At 40.2% G+C, this 15,980-nt stretch overlaps 1 non-coding gene across 1 annotated transcript; it reads left to right on the top strand.

The window, feature by feature from the left end:
• Positions 1 to 10,761: 10,761 nt before the first annotated feature.
• On the top strand, positions 10,762 to 10,833 carry TRNAS-GGA (transfer RNA serine (anticodon GGA)). The gene has a single exon. It is a non-coding gene; the product is annotated as a tRNA-Ser (tRNA).
• The last annotated feature ends 5,147 nt before the right edge of the window (positions 10,834 to 15,980 follow it).

Here is a 15,980-nt window from a genome sequence, read left to right as displayed (position 1 = left end):
CCTCTTTCAGAATTTTCCACAGTTTATTGTGATCCACACAGCCAAAGGTTTTGGCATAGTCAATAAAGCAGAAATAGATGTTTTTCTGGAACTCTCTTGCTTTTTCCATGATCCAGCGAATGTTAGCAGTTTGATCTCTGGTTCCTCTGTCTTTTCTAAAACCAGCTTGAACATCTGGAAGTTCATGGTTCAAACCCACCAAACCAAACAAAATAGGAGGAGATAGGGAGTCCACTTGAAAAATAATTCAGAATAATGATAGTAAAGATGACCCAAAGTCCTGAAAATAAAATGGAGTTACAGATAAATAGACTAGAGACCATGATTGAGAAGATGCAAGAAATGGACCTAAAAGAAGGATTGAGAAGATTCAAGGACCTAGAAGAAGTAAAGAAGAGTCAATCAATAATGAACAATGAAATAACTGAGATTAAAAACACTCTGGAGAGAGCCAACAGTAGAATAACTGAGGCAAAAGAGAGGATAAGTGAGGTGGAAGATAGAATGGTGGAAATGAAGCAGAGAAGAAAAAAATAGTAAAAAAAAAAAAAAAATGAAGACAATCTCACATACCTCTGGGACAATTTTAAACTCCCCAACATTTGAAACATAGGTGTCCCAGAAAAAGAAGACAAAAAGAAAGGGCATAAGAAAATACTGGAGGAGATAATTATCAAAAACTTCCCTAAAATGGGGAAGGAAATAGCCACCCAAGTCCAATAAACCGAGAGAGTCCCAAACAGGATAAACCCAAGGTGACACACCCCAAGACACATATTAATCTATCTAACAAAAATTAAACACAAAGGGCAATTATTAAAAGCAACAAGGGGAAAGCAACAAACAATACACAAGGGGATCCTCATAAGGATAACAGCTGATCTTTCAATAGAAATTCTTCAAGCCAGAAGGGAATAGCAAGACATACATGAAGTGATGAAAGAGAAAAACCTAAAACCAAGATTACTATAACTAGCAAGGATCTCATCCAGATATGAAGGAGAAATCAAAAGCTTTACAGACAAGCAAAAGCTGAGAGAATTCAGCACTACCAAACCAGCTCTTCAACAAATGCTAAAGGATCTTCTCTAGACAGGAAACACAGAAAAGGGTTATAAAAATGAATCCAAAGCAACAGACTAAATGGTAATGGGTTCATTCAGTTCAGTTCAGTTCAGTTCAGTTGCTCAGTCGTGTCCAATTCTTTGAGACCCCATGAATTGCAGCACGCCAGGCCTCCCTGTCCATCACCAACTCCTGGAGTTCACTCAAACTCACGTCCATCGAGTCAGTGATGCCATCCAGCCATCTCATCCTCTGTCGTCCCCTTTTCCTCCTGTCCCAAATCCCTCCCAGCATCAGAGTCTTTTCCAGTGAGTCAGCTCTTCACATGAGATGGCCAAAGTACTGGAGTTTCAGCTTTCACATCATTCCTTCCAAAGAACACCCAGGACTGATCTCCTTTAGAATGGACTGGTTGGATCTCCTTGCAGTCCAAGGGACTCTCATATTTATCAATAATTACCTTAAGTGTAAATGGGTTAAATGCTCCAACCAAAAGACAAATTCTGACCAAATGGATACAAAAAAAGACCCCTCTATATGCTCTCTACAAGTGACCCACCTTAAACCTAGGGACACATACAAACTGAAAGGGAGGGGCAAAGAAAGGATATTTCATGTAAATAGAGACAAAAAGAAAGCAGGAATACAATATTCATATCAGATAAAATAGACTTTGAAATGACCATGACAAGAGCCAAAGTAGGACACCACATAATAATCAAGGAAACAATCAAAGAAGATGCAACAATTAACAACATATATGCACCCAACATAGGAGCGCCTCAATATGTAGTGAAATGAAAGTGGCTCAGTCATGCCTGACTCTTTGTGACCCCATGGACTATATAGTCAATGTAATTCTCTAGGCCAGAGCACTGAAATGGGTAGCCTTTCCCTTCTCCAGGGGATCTTCCCAACCCAAGGACTGAACCCACGTCTCCTTCATTGCAGGCAGATTCTTTACCAGCTGAGCTACAAGGGAAGCCCAATATGTAATGCAAATGCTAACAAGTACGAAAGGGGAAATTAACAGTAACAATAATAGTGGGGGACTTCAATACCACACTCACACCAATGGATAGATCAACCGAACAGAAAATTAGCAAAGAAACACAAGCTTTAATTAGTACAGTGGACCAGTTAGACCTAATTAATATCTATAGGGCATTTCAGCCAAAAACAATGGGTTGCACCTTTTTCTCAAATGCACACAGAACATTAAATCTAGCCCTAGTAAATTAAAAAAAAAAATTAAATCATTTCAAGCATCTTTTCTAATCACAATGCAGTAAGATTAGATATCAACTACAGGGGGAAAACTGTAAAAAACACATACATTTGGAGACTAAGCAACATGCTTCTGAACAACCAACAGATCACAGAAGAAATCAAAATATGCATAGAAACAAGTGAAAATGAAAACAAAATAACCCAAAACCAATGGGATTCAGTAAGAGCAATGCTAAGAGAGAGCTTTATAGCAATACAAGCCTACCTCAAGAAATAAGAGAAACATTAAATGACCAACCTAACTTTACACTTAAAGCCACTAGAGAAGGAAGAACAGAAAAACCTCAAAGTTAGTAGAAGGAAAGAAATCATAAAAATCAGTGCAGAAATAAGTGAAAAAGAAACAAAGGAGACTATAGCAAAGATCTACAAAACTAAAAGCTGCTTCTTTGAGAATAGAAATAAAATAGACAAACCATTAGCCTGACTCATCAAGGAAAAAAAGGAGAAGAATCAGATCAATAAAATTAGAAATGAAAATGGAAGAATCACAACAGACAACACAGAAATACAAAAGATCATAAGAGACAACTATGAGCAACTATATGCCAGTAAAATGGACAACTTGGAAGAAATGGACAAATTCTTGGAAAAGTATAACATTCCAAAAATGAACCAGGAATAAATACATAATCTGAACAGACCAATCACAAGCAAGGAAATCAAAATTGTAATCAAAAATATTCCAACAAGAGAACAAGATGGCGGAGGAGTAGGTGGACATGGAGTACATCTCTCTCCACGGATACATCAGGAATGCGCGTTCAGACACAAAAGTGCATGCAGGAAGAACACCAGCTGAGAGCGAACAGGAGTACCTGATCAGCGGGAAAGAATATACAGAACCAAGCAAAACTCGGTAGGATGAAGGGACTAGGGGGAAAAACAGGAGCGTTGCTAGAACTGGACCTGCCCTCAGAGGATTGGGGGACTGAAGGAGGGGGTCAGATCCCTACACTGGGGCAATTGTCTGAGTCAGAGGAGAAACATTTAAGGCTAAAACAGCTAATCTGTGGCAGCCTAAATGGAATGAGAATTAGACAGACCTTGCCACAATTATACATAGCCTGGACAGGGATGCAGGTCCCCTAGAAGGTGCAGTGGCTGGGAGCTGGAGCTTAGGGATTGTGGAACAATCCCAGGGTGAGGGATGCTATTGACTGCAGAGAGCCAGACCAACGGGACATGAGGAAAGAGATTGTGGTGGGAAATGCCTGTGGAGGAAAGCCAGGCAGCCATGGAAGCAAGGTGATACTGCTGAATCACGTGTATGGGGTGGAGCCATCACCATAACCTCTCTCTTCCCACATGCCAGCACCCGGTGGCTGAACGATAGAGAGACTGGCCCATCAAACACCTGACACACTGAACTACAGAGTAGGACCCCACCCAGGGAGCCCCTTTAGGTACCTGAGGCACTGATCTACAGAGTAGGAAGTCAGCCAGAGGGGCCCCTCTATGTGCCTGACATGATGAACAGCAGAGAAGGACCCCAGGCAAGAGAGCCCTCGAAGTGCCTGCACAGGCGGAGCTGTGGAGAAAGACTAGCCAAAGAGGCCTTCTGATCGCCAGTGACCAGAGGCTCAGAAAAAAAGACTGTGATAGGGCCATAACTCCTGTGGCTGAGGCGGTCTGTGTCCCTGCATGCTTGGTACTGAGAGGGTAACAGGCAGGAAGGTCAGGGGTCTCCAAACGGAGGAAATAGCCTGCAAGTGTCAGACATTTTTATCTCTCTTAAGCGGCAGCCGGAAACATACTAGCGATATTTTTTCCTTCTCTATACAAATTTAAAAGGAGGTTTCTCGTAAAATACTGTGTTGGCATAATGACACCTGGTTTCACCTGAAGTTAACTATTCTCAAACCTAAAGATAACCAATGCCCTTTTCTTATGGAAATGTTTGTCTTAAGCTATGCGAATGTACTATGCTGCTGCTGCTAAGTCACTTCAGTCGTGTCCAACTCTGTGTAACCCCATAGACAGCAGCCCACCAGGCTCCCCCGTCCCTGGGATTCTCCAGGCAGGAACACTGGAGTGGGTTGCCATTTCCTTCTCCAATGCGTGAAAGTGAAAAGTGAAAGTGAAGTTGCTCAGTCGTGTCCGACCCTCAGCGACCCCATGGACTGCAGCCTTCCAGGCTTCTCCGTCCATGGGATTTTCCAGGCAGGAGTATTGGAGTGGGGTGCCATTGCCTTCTCTGAATGTACTATGCATTTACCCCAAACTGTTTTCAAGTTGGTTCCGCCTCTTGGCTCAGAACCTACTTGACAAACCAGGATGTTATACTCAGATACTGTTCCTCTAATCTATGTAAATGGAACTATTTGCATGGTGCTCTGCCCTCCTTCAAGATTCGAGTTAATCATTTTATGGCCCAGGATGAACCATTTGGTGCCAAGATTATCCCAAAATGCATCTTATGGGTGAGGGGCCTGGTGCCATTCTGAGTTTTAAGACATTCTTTTCTTTCATTAACAGACTGCTAGTGACTATATAACATCCAGCTGAAGACTAGCAGGGGGGTACTCTTTCTGCCCCCTTCTGATGCCTATGTCAGAAGCTTTCTCTATCTCCTTTATGCTTTAATAAAACTTTATTACACAAAATCTCTGAGTGATCAAGCCTCGTCTCTGGCCCCGGATTGAATTCTTCTCCTCCGGGGGCCAAGAATCCTGGTGTCTTTGAGTGATTCAACAACAACCTTTCAGTACCTCCAGGGTCCTCATGACCCAAGCAGCTACACCATCTTCACACTCAACCCTCACAGGGGCAGAGCTGCCACAGGCAAAAAAATGTTGCTGTGGGGTTGCTTTGGTCATGTCCAACTCTTTGTGACTCTGTGGACTGCGGCCTGCCAGGCATCTCTATCAGGGAGGTTCTCCAGGCAAGAATACTGGCGTATGTTGGCAAATACTGGCTGCCATACCCTTCTAGAGCACTATATTTCCTACTCCCTTCATGGCCCATTCCCTTGAGTACCTGGTGCTGCCAGAACCTCTGTGACACAAGGAGCTGCACCACCTCTGAACCTGGCCCTCACTGGGGCAGGCCCAAGTGCTCCACGGCAGCCTCAGGAGCAAACCCCAGTGGACAGCCCACATGCAGAGGTAGAAATAAAACCACAATCGAAACTCAGGGGTAGTGCAGCAAAGGAAGAAAACCCAAAACCTTGCCACCAGCTGTACAAGCTGCAGATTTAGCCTGCACAATCAACTAGGCAGACTCTGTGTCTACAGAATATATAAAAGGACATTGAGCGCTCCCACAAGAGCACATGCACTAGTTCTGATAGCTATGGACACTGGAGGCAAGAATACACAGGAGTAGGACCAGATTAGAATCCAAGCCGACCCAACAGTAGGTCCAAATATCAGTACGGTGTTGGAGGGCATCCTAGGGAGATGACGTGGACTGTGACTCCCAGCGAGAGAAGGATCCTGACAACAGTGACTCAAGAAAAACATTTATTTTATTCTTGTTTTGACTTGTTCTGTAGTTTCTTGGATTCTTATTTTCTTTTCTCTTTTTTTACTCCCTCTGTTGCAGTTGTCGGTTTTATTGCCACTATGAAGTCTAATTAAGCTTTTGAGTTTTTTTTTTTTTTTTTTCCTCAATCACACTTTTTATTGTCGCTATAAAACTTTCCTCTATGTGGGGCTTTTGCAGTTCTGTGGAGTTCTCCTTTTTTTTTTTTTTTCACTCCCCTAACCTTTTTTCTTTTCTCTTTTTTCTTTTTAATTATAATTTTTATAGACCTATTATTATTTTTCTACATTTATTCCTTTCTTTGTTTTTCCTACTGTTCTCCCCTTGCAGTTAATCTTTAATGTATATAAATCTTCTTTATCTACCTCTCTGTAGCTTTGCATATCTATTCTTTCTTTCCTTTCTCTCCTTTCTTCTCAACATATTTGCTAGTTTTGTTTTCATTGGCACTTGGCAACGGTGCTATTGGCACTTGGTACCCACTTGAAACTACCTGAAAAAGGTGCCACTTGGCACCTTGCTTTAGTTTTGCTTTCCAGCTTGTGCTTCAGTTAGTTTTGTTCATAACTGGTAGATATAATTTTTGGCTTCCTTTGTTCTCTGGGTCAATCGCTTGTACTTTATTGGACAGTTTTGATTTTGCTTATGGATAGTTATGTATATGTGTATATTCCATTATTTTAATTATAAGTTGTCTGATTTTGTAACTGTCATTCGTCTGGGGTTCATCTTTGGTTTCTCGTTTATGGGTATTTGTTTTAATCTCACTTAATATCATAACAGACCACTTGTGGAATCCTCATTCCTGACCAGAGATCAAGTCCTGAGCGTTTGAAGTGGGATCACTGACTCCAAGACCCTAGACTACCAGAGATCTAACCGTAGGGGGAAGTATCAAATAGTGAGAACTCCCACAGAGGAAACCACTTGAATACAAGACCTGGCATTCCCCAACCACCAGGAGCACCCTATGCAGGACACCTCATCCAAACAACAACAAACAAAACAGCAATGTAACTGAATCATCGACAGACAGGATTACCACCATATTCAGCCTTGCCCATCAGAGGATAAACAAGCAAACAAACAAAACTCAGCATAAATCTCACCCCATACTAAGCTTACACAAACAACTGCACCAACCTTAGCAGGGCAGAAATCAAAAGGAACAAAGAATTCAACCTTGAGGCCTGGATAAAGGAGACCTCAAACACAGTAAGTTTAAAAATATAATGAAAAGGTAGAGAAATACTGCACAAATAAAGGAACAAACTAGAAACATAGAAGTCCAAATAAATGAAGAGGAAATAGGAAAACTACCTGAAAAAGAATTCAGAATAATGATAATAAAGATGATCAAAACATTGAAAGCAGAATGGAGAAAATGCAAGAATCAATTAAGAAACACCTAGGGCAATTAAAGAACAAATACAATACAATTACTGAAATTAAGGATACTCTACAAAGAATCAATAGCAGAATACCTGAAGTAGAAGAATGAATCGGTGACCTGGAACATAAAAGAAGGAGTCAGTGGAAATAACTTCTGAAGAGGAGAATAAAGTAAAAAGAATGAAAAGAACTGAAGACAATCTCAGAGACCTTGGGGACAACATCAAATGCACCAACATTCGAATTATAGGAGTCCCAGAAGAGAAAAAAGCAAGGGTATGAGAAAAATTTTGAAGAGATTATAGCTGAAAATTTCCCCAACATGGAAAAGGAAATAGTCAATCAAGTCCAAGAGGTGCAAAGAGTCCCATACAGGATAAACCCAAGGAGAAACACACCAAGACTCCTACTAATCAAGTTAACAAAGATTAAACACAAAGAAAGAATATTAAAAGAAGCAAGGGAAAAGCAACACGTAGCATACAAGGGAAAGGCCTTGCGTTTAAAAGCTGATCTTTCAGCAGAAACTCTGCAGGCCAGAAGGGAATAGCAGGATATATTTAAAGTACTGAAAGGTAAAAATCTACAACCAAGATTACTCTACCTGACTAAGGACCTCATTCAAAATTGATGGAGAAATCAAAAGCTTTTCAAATAAGCAAAAGTTAAGGATTTACTACCACCAAACCAGCATTACAACAAATGTTAAATTGACTTATATAGTCATGATATACAAGAGAAGAAAAATATCTACAAAATCAAACTACAAACAATTTGGAAAATGCCAGTAGGAACATCAGTTCAGTTCATTTCAGTCCAGTAGCTCAGTTGTGTCCAACTCTTTGCAACCCCATGGACTGCAGCATACCAGGCTTCCCTGTCCATCACCAACTCCCAGAGCCTACTCAAATTCATGTCCATTGAGTGGGTGATGCCATCCAATGATCTCATCCTCTGCCATACCCTTCTTTTCCCACCCTCAATCTTTTCCAGCATCAGGGTCTTTTCAAATGAGTCAGTTCTTCACATTAATAACCCCTATCAAATTACCAATGGCATTTTTCAGAGAACAAGAAGAAAAATTTTCACATTGTGTATGGAAACACAAAAGACCCTGAATAGCCAAAGCAATCTTGAGAAAGAAAAATGGAGCTGAAAGAATAAATCTTTCTGACTTCAGAATATACTACAAAGCTAAAGTTATCAAGGCAGTATGGGTGCTGGTAAAAGAAAAAAAAGCAGGAATATAGACCAATGGAATAAGGCAGAAAGTCCAGAGATAAACTCACTCACCTATGGGTAGCTTATCTTTGACAACGGAGGCAAGAGTATACAATGGAGGGAGATGGCTTCAGAATGGTGGAGGAATAAGATGACACCACCTTCTCCCCCACAAATATACCAAAAATCATCTGTATGTGGAACAATTCCCACATGATATCTTCTGAACACTGTCAGAGGACCCCAGAAGTCCAGAAGGGCAAACCAATCTCCTCGGAATGAAGTAGAACAAAAGATAAAGACAAAAGGGGAGACAAAGGATTTCAGAATGGGGACCCTTGTCCCAGCGAGGAAGTCACAAAGTAGGAGAATTTCTAAACAATAAGAAACCCCCTCACAGGTGGGATCAGCAGGGAACTTTGGATCCTCAGAGGAAAGCACGAGGCAAAGCAGAGAAAATTCACTACAGAGATTGCGCCAAACAGCAATTTCCAGCTAAGAAATTGGCTCACATACTCACATTCACCTGCAGCGAGTGGGGGCTGGGTGTGGAGGCTTAGGCTTCAGGGGCTGGTCCTCAGGGAGAGGACTGGGGCTAACTGCTATGAAGATAATATGGAAAAAAAAAAAAACCAGGAAAATCCATTGGGCCACCAGAGAAACAAAAGAACATTCCATGGGAAGGCCCTAGCACAGTACTCTAAGTCTGCTTATGCCCACAGAACGAAGGACCATACTCTAGTGACTACCAAAACGGGGCAAGCTGGCTATGGTCTGTGGCCCCAGAGACAGTCTGGGAAGCAGGCACATGATTGTCAGCAGCAGAAGGCAAGGTGCCAGTACAGTCAGCTCAAGAGATGGTGACTACTGCCAAGCTATGAAAATCCATGGATTGCTACCTATGTCTTCCTGGGATTTTTAGCGGCTTAGCACTGTCAAAAGTGTCACAGTCTGGGTCCAACTCCTCTTTGGAAACACATAACTCACCTCAGGCTGAGGTGAACCTCCATGTGGCCCAGCCACAGCAAGCACTCCCCACACACTCCAGGGTATTTTCAGTATTCCTCCCTCTCTACAGGGCAACTGAGCAAGTGAGCCCGAAGAAGAAGCCACTTTTATCTCCTATGTCAGGGCAGAGATCAGACACTGGAAAGAGACTTTCAAGGAGAGTTGGGGCAAAAATCAAAGCAAAAGCATGAGCAAAAGAAAGAACAGTGACAAGTGCAGCAGTTTAAATTCCCACAATTAATCTGAGGCTATGCACTTTAGAGTCAAATGTAGACTTTAAGAGAAATTACAAGCTGGAGCAAGGGAAGAACTGAGTCTGAACTGACTCCACACTGCCCATAACAGGTCCAGAGATCTTCCTAGATATATTGGAAGACTTTCTGAATAGGCAATAATACTGGAGCAGGAAAACAGAGGAATCACTCAGACGTCCCTCTCACTACCACTCTATATATACTCCCCACCCATATTTTTTTATTTTTAAAATACTGTCCTCCCTTTTTTTCTCATATTATCTAATAGGGTTCTTTATTATTTCTTTAATTTTATTTTTATAACTTACTTTTATCTTTAAAATACATTATTTTAAAAATAAATTCTATATATTTTCTATTCAATGTTTTTTTTTTTTTTGTATTTTTGAGAGTCTGTTTTTTCTAGGTTTCTTATTTTTTATTTTCAATCTTTTGTATTCAATTTTGTACCTTTGAGAGTCAAATTTTTCACTTAAGGGTTTGATTATTGCCTTGATTGCTCTCTTCTCTTTTCACTCTTCCTAGTCACCTTCTCATCCCTTCTTCTCCTTTTCTTCTTCTGTTCTCTATATAAGCCTGTGAATCTCTCTAGGTGTTCTTGGCTGTTGAGTTGTTTCACCATTAATATGGGAGTTTTCTCTTCTGTGCTGTATTGCCTGAGAAGTCTTGATATTACTCTAAGAGGCTGGGCCTGAATCCCAGAGGTAGGAGACTCAACTCCAGGACCATGTAATAGATGAGACCAAGCTCCAGCCAAGAGCCAGTAAGCTCCAGTGCAGGACACCCCATGCCAATCCTTCAGCAAAGCAGGAGCACAAACCTCCACATTGGTAGGCAGACTGCCAAAAGTCATACCAAACCCACAGATACCCCAAAACACATTACACGACACAGCACTGCCCTACACAGTGACTAGATTCAGCTCCATCCACCAAAACACAGGCACAAGCCCACTCCCTTCCCCAACCAGGAAACCTTTAAAAGGCGCTAGTTCAACTGCACCACAGACTTCACAATTAAGAGGAGCTAGGACCTTCAGTGGGCTTCCCTGGTGGCTCAGAGGTTAAAGCGTCTGCCTGGAATGCGGGAGACCCAGGTTCAATCCCTGGGTTGGGAAGATTCCCTGGAGAAGGAAATGGCAACCCACTCCAGTACTCTTGCCTCGAGAATCCCATGGATGGAGGAGCCTGGTAGGCTACAGTCCATGGGGTCACAAAGAGTCAGACACGACTGAGCAACTTTACCTTACTTACTTAGGACCTTCAATAGCTACATAGTTCTGATAGGAGTATCGTATCCTAGTTCCATAGGACTGGTGCTGAAGCTGAAGCTCCAATACTTTGGCCACTTGATGTGAAGAACTGACTCATTGGAAAAGACCCTGATGCTGGGGAAGATTGAATGCAGGAGGAGAAGGGGATGACAGAGGATGAGATGGTTGGATGGCATCACTGACTCGACGGGCATTAGTTCGAGCAAGCTCTGGGAGTTGGTGATGGACAGGGAAGCCTGGCATGCTGCAGTCCAAGGGATCACAAAGAGTCGGACACAGTTGACTAAGTGACTAAACTGAACTGAACTGATGACCTTCCAGCCTGCAGAAAGGAGGTTCCAAATATAGTAAATTAAACAAAATGAAAAGACAAGAAATATGCAGCAAATAAAGGAATATGGTAAAAAAAAAAAAAAAACCACAAGACCAAACAATGAGGAGGAAATAGGTAGTCTACCTGAAAGAGAATTCAGAGTAATGATAGTAAAGATCATTCAAAATCTTCAAAACAAAATGGAGGCACAGATAAATAGGCCAGAGGCACAGATCAAGATGATGCAAGAAATGTTTAATAAGGACACAGAAGAATTAAAGACTAAACAATCAGCAAAGAACAACACACTAAATGAGATTAAAAATACACTAGAGGGAACCAGCAGTAGAATAACTGAATCAGAAGAATGGATAAATAAGCTGGAAGATACAATGGTATCTTCTATACAATGGTAGAAACTGAAGCAGAGCAGAATAAAGGGAAAAAAACATAAGCAGAAATGAGGACAGACTCAGAGACCTCTGGGACAACAGTAAATGGTGTAACATTTGAATCATAGGTGTCCCAGAAGAAGACAAAAGCAAATGTCATAAGAAAATATTTGAGGAGATTATAATAGAACATGTCCCTAAAATGGGAGGGAAATAGTGGCTCAGGTCCAGGAAACACAGAGAGTCCCATACAGGATAAACCCAAGGAGAAACACACTAAGACACATATTAATTAAATTAACAAAAACTAAACACAGAGAACAAATATTAAAAGCATCAAGGGAAAAGCGTAAAAAAAAAAAAAAAATACAAGGGGATACCAATAAGGCTATCAGCTGGTATTTCAAAAGAAACTCTGCAACCAGAAGGGAATAGCAGGATATACTTAAAGTGATGAAAGGGAAAATTCTGCAAACAAGATTATTCTATCCAGCAAGGACCTCATTCAGATTCAAAAGAGAAATCAAAAGCTTTACAGGTAAGCAAAAGTTAAGAGAATTCAGCACCACCAAACCAGCTCTTCAACAAATGCTAAAGGAACTTTTATAGACAGGAAACACAAAAAGGAAAGGCTTATTAAAGCAAACCTAAAACAATGAAGTGAATGGTAGTAAATTCATACTTATCAATAATTACCTTAAATGTAAATGGGCTAAATGCTCCAACCAAAAGATACAAATTGGCTGAACGAATACAAAAACAAGACCCTTATATATGTTGTCTACAAGAAACCCACCTCAAGCTTAGGGACACGTACAGACTGACAGTGAGGGGCTGGAAAGTGGTATTCCTTGCAAATGAAAATCATAATAAAGCAGGAGTAGCAATACTCATATCAGATAAAATAAATACCATTACAGAGACAAAGGACAATACATAATGATCAAGGGATCAAGCCAACAAGAAGATATAATAATTAGAAATATATATATACATATGTATACCCAACATAGGAGGAGGAATTCCCTTGATAACTCAGTTGGTAAAGGATCTACCTGCAATGCAGGAGACCCCTGGTTTGATTCCTGGGTTGGAAAGATCCCCTGGAGAAGGGAAAGGCTACCCACTGCAGTATTCTGGCCTGGAGAATTCCATGGACTCTATAGTCCTGGGGTCACAAACAGTTGGACATGACTGAGCAACTTTCACAACATAGGAACACCTCAGTACATAAGGCAACTGCTAACAAATATTAAAGGGGAAATCAACAGTAGCACAATAAGAGCGGGAGATTTTAATATAGCACTCATACCAATGGACAAATCAACCAGACAGAAAATTAGTTCAGAAACATAAGCTTTAAATGGTACATCGGACCATTTGGACCTAATTAACAACTACAGGGCATTTCATCCAAAAACAATAGATTTCACTTTTTTTTCAAGTGCACATGAAATATACTCCAGGATAGATTACATCTTGGACCATAAATCAAGCCTTGGTAAATACTAAAAATTGAAATCTTTTCAAGCATCTTTTTGGACCACAATGCTATAAGATTAGATATCAACTACAAGGAAAAAGAAAACTAAAAAACACAAGCATGTGGAGGCTATGTAATGCACTAGTGAATAGCCAATAGAATCTGAGGAAATTAAAAAGGAAATCAAAATATGTCTAGAAACAAATGACAATGAAAACATGACAGCTCAAAACCTATGGGATGCAGTAAAAACAGTGCCAAGAAGAAAGTTTATAGCAATACAAACCTACCTCAAGAAACAAGACAGACACCAAGTGAACAACCTAAATTTACACTTACAGCAACAATAAAAAGGAACTAAAAGCCCAAAATTTAGTAGAGGGAAAGAAATCATAAAGATCAGAACAGAAATAAATGAAAAAGAAGTGAAGGGGACTACAGCAAAGATCAATAAAACTAAAAACTGGTTCTTTCAGTAAATAAAACTGACAAACTGTCAGCCAGATTTATTAAGAAAAAGAGAGATGTTTCAAATCAATAAAATTAGAAATAAAAAAAAAGTTACAACAGACAACACAGAAATACAAAGGATCATAAGAGACTACTATGAGCAATGATATGTAAACAAAATGACAACCTGGAAGAAATGAACAAATTTTTAGAAAAATGTAGCCTTCCAAAACTGAGCCAAGAAGAAATAGAAAATATGAAGAGACCAATTACAAACACAGAAATCAAAACTAATGAAAAATCTTCCAGCAAACAAAAGCTTAGCGTTAGATGGCTTCACAGGCGAATTCCACCAAAAGTTTAGAGAAAAGCTAACACAATCCCTACTCAAATTTTTCAGAAAATTGCAGAGGAAAGCAAACTCCCAAACTCATTCTATAAGGCCAGGATCACCTTAATATCAAAACCAGACAAAGATGCCACAAAAAAGGAAAATTACATACCAATATTACGATGAACGTAGATTCAAAAATACTCAACAAAATCCTAGCAAACAGAATCCAACAACACATTAAAAAGATCATACGTCATGATTAAGTGGGTTTTATTCCAGAGATGCAAGGATTCTTCAATATACTCAAATTAATCAATGTGATAATCATATTAATAAACTGAAAGATAAAAACCATATGATCATCTCTCTAGATATAGATAAAGCTTTTGAAAAAATTCAAAAACTCTCCAGAAAGTAGGCATAGAAGGAACATATCTCAACATAATAAAGGCCATATATGACAAACCCAAATCAAACATTATCCTCAATGGCGAAAAACTGAAAGCATTTCCTCTAAAATCAGGAACAAGACAAGGGTGCCCACTCTCACCACTATTATTCAACATCATTTTGGTTTTTGTCCAAGGCACAACAACTGGAGAAGAAAAAGAAATAAAAGGAATCCAGATTGGAAAAGAAGAAGAAAAACTCTATTTCCAGATGACATGAGTCTTTATACAGAAAATCTTAAAAATGTCACCAGAAAATTACTAGCCCTTTGTTGTTGTTGTTCAGTCACTCAGTCATGTATGACTCTTTGCAACCCCATGGGCTACAGCACACAAGGCTTCCTTGTCCTTCACATTGTCCATCTCCTGGAGCTTGCTCAAACTCATGTCCATTGAGTCAGTGATGTCATCCAACTGTCTTATCCTCTGTCATCCCTTGCTCCTCCTACCTTTATTATATTCATTGATTACTAGCACGGATTAATGAATGTAGTAAAGTCTCAGGGGACAAAATTTATACACAGAATCAATTATACACTAACAATGGAATATCAGAAGCTAATTAAGGATCAGTTTCCATTCACCATTGAAGGAGGAGCTCCCACGCACTACCACTGACCTTCACTTGAGGATCCCATCTGGAAACAATTCACAGACCTCAGCAAGAGGAAAAAAGATTTTCCCCTTGCCCCAAAACAGTCATTCAGTGAGAAACTGCCATTCAGCCAATGAGAGTCCCCACCATCCTGAACTCCCACACTTCTCCAGTGAACTTCGTTCAAAACAGTCCCCCTCAACTTCCTCCTCTTTCCTCTGTGAAAGAAAGCTCCTCTCCTTTGCCTATGGTTCACTGTAAGTTCCTTGTCCTAAAGGGTAATTCATCTGCTATCCCCAAAACATTCATTTTGCTTTCTCTTAAGAAAAAAACAACTGGCTATTTTAAGTTTGACACTTTATATTTAGCACATCAAATATCCTAGTGTGTAAGATATTGGTGTATACTTCATATAACACTTTATTGAACTATAATATACTTAAAGGTACAAAATCAGAAGCACATTCCTTGATGAATTTTCACAAGAGAAACATTTATTCAGCCACTATGCAGACAAAAAACATATTACCAGCAGCCCTCTCTTTGCCCCATTATAAATCACAAACTTCTCCTCAAATTACTATCTTGACTTTGTGAGATGGAATATCTCCTGCTATATCAACAAGCAAGGATGTAAGAGCCATCAGTGATTTCAGCTTCCAAATGTAAATGAGGGCTCCCAAAAGGGAATAAAATGCCTGCAATCCAGCAGATGTTGCCCCTACCCATGGTGATTGCTGAGAGGCTTGGGGATGGGGGAAGAATATAAGAAATCAGAAAGACAAGATTCTGGCCCCAGAAAACTGAGATGCATATGAAAGAAATGAATAATTCCAGACCCTTGCACATTCCAATACATAAAAGAGTGCTAAATTCCTTAACTTGATATCTGGTTTTCCTTAGTTAGCATAAATCTTTGGTGTTCAGACTGCCTGCTCACTTTGTTGCAAACTTGTATATAGCCTGACTGCCTCT

This window comes from Capricornis sumatraensis, chromosome 23, assembly GCF_032405125.1.
Source record: "Capricornis sumatraensis isolate serow.1 chromosome 23, serow.2, whole genome shotgun sequence".
Taxonomy (NCBI): Eukaryota; Metazoa; Chordata; class Mammalia; order Artiodactyla; family Bovidae; genus Capricornis; species Capricornis sumatraensis.
Note: the sequence above shows the minus strand (reverse complement) of the source record. Positions and strands in the feature narration are given on the sequence as shown.